Here is a 12,071-nt window from a genome sequence, read left to right on the forward strand (position 1 = left end):
TTTTATCTTAGGTCCTAATTGCCCTGAACAATTTCGACCTTTACTGGTTCGATCCATACTTTCTCGTGGTTTAACATGTGCCCCACTTGGCATCATTATAATTATGTCATATTTCCTTTATCAACATTTTTATTCTTGAGAATTTCGAATATTTCCTTTCTCCTTGTAAAACCTCTAAGGTTATCGTTCAATCGTTCCTCCTGTATTCCCTATATACAGGGCATATCAAAATACCATTTACTAATACTAGAACCATTGTCTATATACTTCTGAAAAATTTCTCCACTGATCCTTAAAGGTTATTATTACCTTAATCCTTTCCAATTCATACTATCAAAACTCATACTATCCCTATTAAGGGTGAAATGCCAACCTTTATGCATTCCCCTAGGATTCGTTTTAAGTTACCGATGTTCTATCCTTAATTCCACCTTTAAAAGGTACAAGCATCCTTCCATGGATAAATAAAGTCATATATCCCTGATAGGGGTATCTTATTCAATCATTCCCACCTCGATAGTCTATACCTAACTTCATAATAGCATCCTTATTCAAATTGAGGTCAATCCATATGGCCTCCAAAAGATAACAATGGTCATCCGCTTTTCTTTCCTGATTTGGTAATGATAACATGGAGGTTCTGGAAGATATTGGTCATGTTCAACGTGAACTTCTTCTTAATAATTCCTTATTTACTTTTGTTGTTTCTCAACAGTCACCTTAATGTTGGGATATCTCTCATACATGGCGTCTCCCTTTCTAGGTATCAAGCCACCGGTCTTACACTTCACATTCTTGAAGGTCACTTCCTTCATCCAATTTTCCTAATTTCTTACTTCCTTGTCTCCTCAGTCTATCCGCGTCTCATATTTAACCTTCGAACTATCTCAAGTTTTCCTCAAATCCTCCCAACTTACAGGGGATAAAATATATATATCTCTTATGCCTTCACCCAGCAATTTTAACTCATGGTGAATCACCCTCATCCTGACGATTACATACTTTTCTATTTCTATTGCTACGAGTCTTTAGGGTTTCCTCATACCCAATTCCTTTATCATTCCTCAAACTCTATTGCCTTTATATTCCTTTCCACTTCAGTTTCTTTTTATTTTCCTTTCTCTTATCGTTATTTCATGAACCAACACAACATAAGCATTGATTTCAAACATCCCGTCATTCTGGATTCGTGTCCTCAGAACGAATCTTGACAACTTTTACAACTTAGATTCATAATTTATCATACTCGTCTGCCTTTGTTCTGGCTCTAAAGCTTTTACACTATCTCCTTATCTTTGGGAATTACTTTCCCGAAAACAATTGACTGGACTTAAATCAGTTTATTATAATCTCTTGCTCCGTGCCTTTCTTGGTCTTTCACCAGCGGGTGGTCTCTCTCTTAGGAGGGTAAGTGACAAAAACAGTCCTTTTGAGATTCGTCAATCATTTAGAATCTCAAATGATTCCTATATTTCCTTTAGCCAGGCTCTTGCCTCGGCTGGGTCAGCTTGTTCCATGGAACTCTGAGAGCTTAGCGACTTAAAGGTCCTGAAAGAATTTCTCACCGCACTGTCTCCTCAGGGTGGTGGTTGGGGATAATAGTCTAAGTTCTTTTTAGACAGGTCCATGAATTGCCGTATAGGAGTACCGTCTCGGGTCTCCTTTCCTTACTCGACTTTCTGTTTCCTTAGTATGAAATGTTTCATCCTACTCCCCATAATTGGGGTCATCTTTTAATTTAAAATCCTCATTTTCCACTCCATTATGTCGTGGGTTCCTTCTATCTTGATGGCGACCTCCCTGACTATCACGTTCAGGGTTTGCTCTAAATCTTATTCCTCAAACTATGGCTCTCATCTAAGTTCTCATCCTTACGCTCTTGAACTTTCGGAACCCAAATTCTATAGGAATACCTCATTATTCCCTTATCATCTTTCTCGATATTAATCTTTTATCTAATTGTTGGCTCTTTGCCTTTCTTCATAACTTTTTCTGGCACAATATGCTCTTTTCCAATAATTCAGGCTGTATTGCAATCTCGAACAGCTTTTCGGTACCGGCTCCGGTTACCTTCACTTCTATTTCCATTTTCTCAAAATCTCTTATAAACTCTCCAAAAGACATTATCATCTTGAGTCTCTCCTTTTTACTAAGGCCATCAGCCACCATATTGGCTTTCCTCGAATGATAAAGAATCTCCCAATCATTATTCTTGATTAGCTCTAACTGCCTCCTCTGGCATATGTTGAGCTCTTTCTACGCGAAAATGTACTAGAGCACTTATGGCTTAGGTAATTCTCGCACTTCTCTCCATACAAGTAGTGCCTCCAATCTTTAGGGTAAAACTATTGCCACGAGCCTAAGCTCATGAGCGGGGATATCGAATTTCATATTACCTTAATTGTCTTGACATGTACGCGATTACCTTACCGTGCTGCATAAGCACGCACCCTAAGCCCTTGTGCGAAGCGTCACTACACTTCACAAAATCTCCTTTTCCATCCGGCAACGCCAGCATAGGGGCCATCACCAACCTCTGCTTCAGTTCTTGAAAGCTGTTCTCGTATTTCTCTGTCCATTCGAACTTCTCAGTCTTACGAGTAAGCCGCGTTAAAGGGGCTACTATCTTTACAACTTGAACGAACCTCCGGTAGTGACCGGCCAATCCTACCTCTGGTAGTCGACCAAACCATGGTCATCAATTCATCAGTGGTCCTTTATCCAATCCTGTCAGGATCCTCCATGGGATCCTCCTCAACAACTATCCCTTCTAGGACAACATCCTCAACCGCTACATCCTCAATATCAACATCATCCGGTCCTGCATTAGGACACTCTATCGGATCCACAATCCGATCTCCAATTAGTAATAAAATATCATCGCGATGTTGTTCCTCAACTTCAGGGTTCGGAGTCCCGCTACCATATACGATAACGAACTACGCTTCTATCGCTACATTTATAAGGGTTCCCATAAGGGTTTTAACTGTCAGTACTACGTTAGGTAGTCCGACTATGAACTTGGCAAGAGTTCTTATTATCTTAGTGAACTTATTATCTTAACGTCCCATCATCTCTGAGGTTTATAACGCTTAGCTCTGATACCATTTCTGTAACACCCCCAGATCCGGGGTCGGGGATCCGGGTCGTCACGGTCTTTCTTTCCACAATATCACTTCACTTAATTAATAATAATAACCTTATGCTGTGACCCCACACTAACACACACCACAACCCGTTATAGTCTCAGAGATGAAATTTAAATAAGTACAAGTCTTTGAATCCACAATTTAAAAGTTATTACAACCCAAAATGATTACTTGATAAATTTACAGTTAATTGCCATTATCTGCCACAAGTTATAATTATACATAATTGATTCTCAAAAGTAGATGGTCTGATCTACAATAGATCTACCCTGCAGCTATAGCAGCTACAACATCAACGGGAAGACGCGGGACGCTTCCCACGCGCTTGCGCTGGGTCTGCTGGAGTCTGGCCATCTTTCCTAACTGTTGTTGTGTGATGAAGAAATAAAGCAAGGGTGAGCAGCAAGCCCACCAAAATAATATGCATAATGATTAACAATATATGAGCCTTCTCATAGAACTCATGAAAGTCTTGGTCAAAAGAAATGAACCAAGTTGATATCTTAATGCGATGAAGTCGCAAAATATTCAGTATATATATATATATACATATATACTTTTCAAAATATGGGAAGTCCTCTTCCATGCATAATACACACAGAGTTCCAGTTTATAACTGTATATATAAAAAATATCGTTGCAAGGTGATCTCATATATCTAACCTTGTCTCAACGTTTTTCCGAAAATCTTTGTCATTCATAAGACAATCATTAACTAGATATAAGTTTAAAAGATGAAGTTACAAGATACCCCAAAATACTTATATCTTTCCCAAATACTACTTGAACTACCCACGTTCAAGTTATAATCAGTTTCAAAGGTTCATCACATAGATGAGACTACAAGACAAGATTTGAATAGATTCAATCTTTGAATATCATTATAAATAATGAAGTTACGAGATACTTCATTAAGTCCCGATATATAAATATATTCATATATATCTCCCATACATTTCCTGAAAACCTCTGTCATGTAAAGTATGAACAGAGTTGCAATATCCAATGAATTTGGAAGGAAAAGAATTTTGGCATAAACCAGATATCTTGCTGATCAGGCAAAGATACCAATAAGTAACCTTTTCTACTGTAGATGGATGAATTCCTCACCGGTCATCACCCTGGCCGCATTAGGACCTCGCGCTAGACCGTTACCCGGCCACTCACGCGTTGATGGACTGCCACCCAGCCACTTACACTTTGATAGACCGTACCCCGGCCTGTCGCTTATGCCGACTCAATTAGATGGGCTTACTTCCCGAACATTGGGCAAGTAATCAATTCATTCGTCAAAACAGCAACCTTGTTGCGAATATAAAATACACCACAGAGCCGGATCCCTTAGATTTTTGAGCGAGTATTCAAGTCCCCTTAAAATGGAAGATCTTGAATTTGGAAACAAGTTTTGGGATCCTCTCTACCTTTTAAATTCATTTTGAAGACTCGAAAACATTTTTAAGAATGTTTGGAGTAATGCTGATTTAATAAAATAAATTAGTCCCAATATGAAAGAAATATCTGAATATTATTATTTAAATAATATTCCCATAAAGAATAATTGAGGTAGAAGTTGGAAAACTTATACTTGAATGAATAGCAATTAATCAAGGATATACTTATACGAAAGTAATATCTTTATTTGAATAATCAAAAATAAGTTTGATTATTGACACCTTATTCTTTAATAAAATAAAGAATATATTTCAGTAATAAGCGGAGTCATAATACCTCGAATGAATATTATAAATAATATTCATTAAATAAAATAAAGGAGTCATACATCCTCAAATTAATATCCAAGTAATATTCAATAAATAATATAAAGGAGTCATAAGTCCTCGAATGAATATTCAAGATAATATTCAATAAATAATATAAAGGAGTCATAAGTCCTCGAATGAATATTCAAGATAATATTCATTAATAAAATAAAGTTATCGAATAAACCTTATTCGATTAATAGTTTTGAAAACTATAACCATATATATATATAAATATATATATATATATAAAATCTACTCGGGATCCTCGACTCCCGGTTTTAGAAAATATTTTCACCTTTGGGTCCCTATACTAAGGGTGCACGCAACTACTGCTTATCTCTAGCATAGGTATTATGCAACTATAAGCATCGAAATCAACAGATAGATAACCAGATTATGAAACAGACATGCATATATACCATATCAGCATGCTCCAATATATCGCAAAATTTGCTAATAACAATCATGCACTTATCACAAGATAATGCATATACATATATTTACATCACAACAACAGTTATAACGGGTAGAAAACTTGCCTGAGCGACTGGGGGTTACGAATGGCTCGGGACGAGTCTGGTAACCTATAAGCAACAAGTAAGTTGGAATTAAACCAAAGTCACTTGTAAATCTATACTCTAACCAACTCAGACTCTAACGCTCGTTTTGCGCTTACTGATTTGCTTAAGTCACCCGGGTACCCTCGGCTCCACCATTTTTAATAATTTAACCTTTACGAGTTTTAAGGCGATTCCTTCGCGAGTGTCTTACCAACTGCCTAACACACTTACCATAAATGTTTCATACATTAATTAACCCTTTTCGGTCTTTAACCTATGTTTCAAAGTAAGGCAAGGGGAAAAGTTTCGTTCGCGAAACGCCGTTACTTGAAACGGTCGTTTCTCCTAAACCGTGCATCGGAATTGAACGAACTACATATCAAAACGAAGCTCGTCACATGAGCTATCTAAACATGGCAGTGGTCATAATCTAGCAGGGGGTTCTCGGGTCCTAATGTTATGCACAAAAACAGTCTACAGAAAATCGGACGTTACGACGGCTATGTTTACGCGATTACCAATGATTAAACTACTCCAATTAACCACCAACCAACTCATAACCATCAATACAACAAAACTTCACCTAAACCATACCACATCATTCCATAATCTCCAAGGTTTTCAACTCAAACAACCACAATCAAGACCTATGAACTATAATCAAGCTTCAATTACCAAAACACTTCCAAATCAAACCAAACTACTAATAATCACAATCCATGCTTCTCATTTCACAACACCAACCATTAAACTTACTAAAAAATAAAGTAAAGGCTAGGGTTTGAAGTTTATACCTTCCTTGGGAGGTGTTAAGTTGCTAGGAAGCCTTAGGGAGCCTCCTACAAGCTTGATCTTTCCAAAGAAATCAAGAACACAAAGTTAGGCTTTGAAGTTTCTAAAAGTCCGATTTAAAGAACTGTAAAAATGAGGGTCTTACCATGATTATTTGGACGAGACTCGTGAACAAGAGTTGTAGGCCATCTCAATAACTTTCCAATGAGCTATAGAACACAATATTTGAGTGAGAAATGAAGGAGATACGGCAGTTTTAGTGTTCTGGTTCTGTTTTGGCCGAGAGCATGAAGAACAATGCCTTGGTTTCTTTTTGATTTTGATGAAAAATGATTTGCTTGACTTGGTTGGTTTGATTTTTGTGTTTGTTTTAGTAAATTACCTAGTTGCCCTTGATTTTGTGTGGTTAAAAAGCCACCACATCTTCTTCCTTCCCATGTCATGCTTGTGTCATCCTCATGATGTCATCCTCCCCTCCTTGTCCTCTTCTCATTGGTTGGGTGACATCATCCTCTCTAATCCCTTTGATTAACTTCCTAATTGTTTGCCTAATGACCGCTGATCTGTTATACTGTTCGCTTAACTTTCATTTTCGTTTATCGTTTGAGGGATCATACCCGGGATCTTATTACTTATGTTCCCTTAACCTTTCTCAATACATTATATTCCTTTTTATGATCCTCTATTATAATCCTTTAATTTAAATCCTTTTATCCTGTTACCTTATACTCAATTCTTTCCGTATCTATTGGATTTCCGGGAAAAATCAAAGTGTTCGGATTTGGATTCTGACGATCTTTACATACACTTATATCCCATATAAAGTACTAATAAAATCTCAGAATATCCATATCAGAACCCCTACATAGTGTGGCATGAAAAATTTTCTCATTCAGCAAAAACACTATTCATAAGGGTTTCAAAAATTTCCAAAAATTGGGGTTATTACAGGGACGACCCAAACGATTTCGTCAATAGTGGAGGTACCTCCGCATTCAACCTATGCCGCCACTCAAGGAGGAGCCCAGGTAGGGGGAACTGAACCTTAACCTCAAGGGACGATTCCCCCGACTCCTCAAGGTTCGAATCCCCAACTTAAACAGCTACATACCCCTGTGAATTCTCGACCCATTGGGTATGAGTATTCGACTATTGTGACCACTAACCCCCTTATGGGATGCCCCTTTACCCCAAGGTTGGAGGAAGTGGACATGCTGGACGGAGTGAAGCATGGGGGCAAACATCCCCCTATATACAAGGTTTGGCTCCTATCCCGGAGGATCAGGAATTTTCTGGTCCTTATACGAAGAGAGACTCCGAATCTTCGGATGATGAAGTGGCCCCAAGAAGGAGACGTGCTGGCAAAGAGCCGATGACTGATGGTAACCAACGTCCCAGGAGCACCCGAGGGACGATCCCCAAGAAGTGCAGGAGAGAATCAGGGCTCATGAGACTGAGATTCAAAGGCTGAAGCACGACTTGGATGCGCACCAGGCCCCCAGACCCCCACTACCACCTAGGGGAGAAATCCTCCTCCAAACATAGACCTAGATGGTCCGTCACAAATAAGGACTGTTGTCCCAAGAGCTGATCCAAACAATCTTCTTCCCCTTAGAGATCCTGATGATCCTACTCCACCATTCACCGAAGAGATAATGAGTGCCCATATCACAAGGAAGTTTAAGATGCCCACTATCAAAGCTTATGATGGCACTAGTTATCCCGCTAATCATGTCAGGACATTCTCTAATGCACTGTTGTTGCAGCCCATGAATGACGCTATGAAGTATCGGGCCTTTCCTCAAACCCTGTCGGGAATGGCTCAAAGATGGTATAGTCGTTTGCCCCCAAACTCTATTGGGTCCTTCAGAAAATTAAGTCAGGCTTTTATTAAGAAATTTATCAGCGGGAGAGTGCATGAGAAAAGTTCAGCATCTTTCATAAGCATTGTGCAGGGAGCGAAAGAGTCTTTGAGAGATTATCTGAATCGTTTCACCAAGGAAGCCTTGAAGGTCCCGGATCTTGATGACAAGGTGGCTAGGATAGCACTACAGCAGGGAACTAGGGATGAGTTATTCAAGATGTCGTTAGCCAAGCGCCCTCTTGAAGGTATGTTACAGCTCCAAGATAGGGTCGGGAAATACATCAAAGTGGAGGAGAGCATGAGGAAGACAGTAGTGAATAATGAGCCCGCTGGTGGAAGGAAGCGAAAGACTGATCTGGAGTATATTGCTAAGGACAAATATCCTATAACTGAGCAAAACACTTATTCGACCCCAAAGAAGGGAGGACCTGGGCAAAAGTTCACTGAATATGCTAAATTGAATGCTCCTAGAAGCCAGATCTTGATGGAAATTGAGAAAGATAGAGATATTCGTTGGCCTAAACCTCTGAAGGCTGATCCTACCAAACTAGATAAGAGCAAGTATTGCAGATTTCACAAGGATGCAGGTCATGACACCGATGAGTGTAGACAATTGAAAGATGAAATAGAGTTCCTCATTCGAAAAGGAAGATTGAACAAGTACACTGGAGATGGAGGAGATAGGAACAACAATGTGAGAAAGAACTTCGATGATCGTAGGAGAGATCAAGATGATCAGGGGTGAAATCCCCAGCCTAGGGGACCGGTGATAAATATGATCTTTGGAGGATCGCGGCCCCGAGGTCCTGTGATAAATACAATCTTTGGGGACCAACTGCTGCTAGTTTATCCAAGAACTCAAGGAAAGCATATACTAGAGAAGTCAAGCATATTGTTGGGGAAGCCCTGAAGAAGGCTAAGACAGGAGTGACAATGGCATTTAATGATTCTGACTTGGAAGGTGTGAAATTTTCTCATGATGACCCGCTGGTCATAACACCGATAACAGGGAACAGCCCAGTGAAGAAGGTCCTTGTAGATAATGGAGCCTCGGTGGATATCTTGCTTCATGATACCTTTTTAAGGATGGGTTACAATAATTCTCAATTGACCTCGACTGATATGCCAATATATGGATTTGCAGGAGTGGAGTGCCTCGTAGAAGGGATAATTAAGTTGCCAACAACCATAGGTCAAGAACCAAGGCAAGCAACACAGATGTTGGACTTTATGGTGGTGAAGGCTAGTTCAACTTACAACGCGATCATGGGCAGAACAGGGATACATGCCTTTAAGGCAGTACCTTTCTCCTACCATTCAGTGATGAAGTTTCCCACCTGAAATGGGATTGGAAAAGAGAGAAGAGATCATAAGATGGCAAGGAGTTGTTATGTGGCCTCTCTTAGGGCAGATGGAGTTGGGGGGCAGGTTCTGCCTATTGAAGATCTGGATATCCGAGAGAATGATGAGAAAAGAGGGAAGCCAGCAGAAGACTTGGTTTTGATTCCTTTGACTCCCGAGGATCCTGAGAAAGTGACTTTTGTTGGAGCCACACTAGAGGAGCCCCATAGAGGGAAGTTGGTAAAAATTTTGCAAGAAAATAATGATGTGTTTGCATGGTCGGCAGCTGATATGCCAGGTATAGACACGGAACTGATCACTCACAAGCTGAATGTGGATCCAAATCGGAAGACAGTGAAGCAAAAGAGAAGAAGCTTCACTCCAGAGATGCAAGAATCTATTAAACAAGAAGTAGAGAAGCTCTTAGAGGCTGGTTTCATTGAAGAGATTCAGTTTCCGGAATGGTTAGCAAACCATGTGATGGTCAAGAAGGCTAATAGAAAGTGGATAATGTGCGTGGACTTCACTGATCTAAATGATGCATGCCCAAAGGATTATTTCCCATTATCGAGGATAGATATGTTGATAGATGCTACTGTTGGTCACGAGATGCTGAGTTTCATGGATGGATTCAGTGGATACAATCAGATCAAGATGTATAAGGATGAGATCCCAAAGGTATCATTCATCACTGATTTTGGTGTTTTTATTATCTTGTTATGGCGTTTGGTCTCAAGAATGCAGGAGCCACCTATCAAAGGTTGGTAAACAAGATTTTCAAGGATCTTATTGGCAAGACCATGGAAGTTTATGTTGATGACATGCTAGTCATGAGTCTAGTAAAGACTGACCATATAACTCATTTGAGGGAAGCTTTTAAGGTCCTGAGATACCATAAGATGATGTTAAATCCCGCAAAGTGTGCTTTCAGAGTGGGATCTGGAAAGTTTTTGGGATTGATGGTCTCTAAGAGAGGAATCGAGGCCAATCCCGATAAAATAAAGGCAATCCTGGATATGGAGCCACCAAAAGCTATCAAAGATGTTTAAAAGCTCACTAGAAGGGTTGCTACATTGGGGCGATTCATCTACAAGTCTGGGGACAAGTGCTTGTCATTCTTCAAGTCTTTGAAGAAGGTTAAGGATTTTGTATGGACTGAGAAAAGCCAGAAGGCATTCGAAGAATTAAAGAAAAATATGGCCCAGGCCCCGTTGTTGGCCAAGCCAGCTCTGAATGAAGTTTTATATTTGTATATAGCCGTTTCAGAAAATGCCTTGAGCACTGTATTGGTTAAGGAGGAGCTTAAAGTCCAGAAACCCATATACTATGTTAGCAAAATTCTGCATGGGGCTGAGTTGAATTATTCAACTATTGAAAAGTTTGCTTTAGCCTTGGTAATGGCTTCAAGAAAGTTGCGTCCTTACTTTCAGGCTCATCAGATTGAGATGCTAACAAATCATCCCTTGAGAAATATTATTCATAGCCCCAAGGCTAGTAGGAGGCTGATTAAGTGGGCAATAGAGTTGGGAGAATTTGACATCAAGTATAAGCCACGAACGGCAATAAAAGCCCAGGCATTGGCTGACTTCGTGGTGGAATGTACCATACCCAACCAAGAAGTTGGGGGCAGGAAGATACTATACCTCCAAACACAGAAGGTGATAAAGGGTACAAAGAGAAGGAAGTCAAGGAAAAGGAATATTGGGTCCTCTATTTTGATGGAGCATCAAAAACAAATTTAAGTGGAGCAGGGCTAGTTTTACAAAGCCCCGATGGGTTCCCGATTGAATATGCTATGAAGTTAGACTTCCCAACCACAAACAATGAAGCACAATATGAGGCTTTGATAGCTGGCCTTGGCCTAGCAGGGACACTAAGAGTCAAAAACTTGAAGGTCTGTGGAGACTCGAAGTTGATCATATCCCAGGTGAAGGGAGAGAGTTCTAGGCGAGGGATGATACGATGGCTAAGTATGTCCGCCTAGTAAGAGCTGTAATGACTTAATTCGATGAATGCCATATCGAGCACATCCCAAGGGAGGAGAACGAGGCGGATGCATTGTCAAAGTTTACTTCATCTGAGATAGAGAAAAGTTCAGGAAGTGTATACTTCCGAGTTTTGAAGACACGAAGCATTGATGTTAAGCTTGTAGCCAGAGATGATGGTCGATTCCAAAGAGTATGTGTAGAAGTATGATCGATGTCAAAACATGCACCTGTCGTTCGACAACCCCCCGAGATGTTAACCTCCATCAACTCTCCCATCCCATTTGCCATGTGGGGAATGGATATACTTGGACCTTTCCCCATGGCCACGGCACAAAGGAAGTCCCTGATTGTAGCCATTGATTATTTTACTAAATGGATTGAAGCCAAACCTTTGGCCAAGATCACGGCTAATCAAGTTGTACAATTCTTGTGGGAAAACATCATGTGCCGATATAGAATTCCCTGTATCCTAGTTACTGATAATGGAACACAGTTCAACAATGAGGAATTTAAGAAGTATTGTGAGGAGAATGAAATTGAATTATGATTTACCTCTGTGGATCACCCGCAAGCCAATGGGCAAGCGGAAGTGGTAAATCGAATAATCCTGGATG

Source organism: Apium graveolens, chromosome 2, assembly GCF_009905375.1.
Source record: "Apium graveolens cultivar Ventura chromosome 2, ASM990537v1, whole genome shotgun sequence".
NCBI classification, from domain to species: Eukaryota; Viridiplantae; Streptophyta; class Magnoliopsida; order Apiales; family Apiaceae; genus Apium; species Apium graveolens.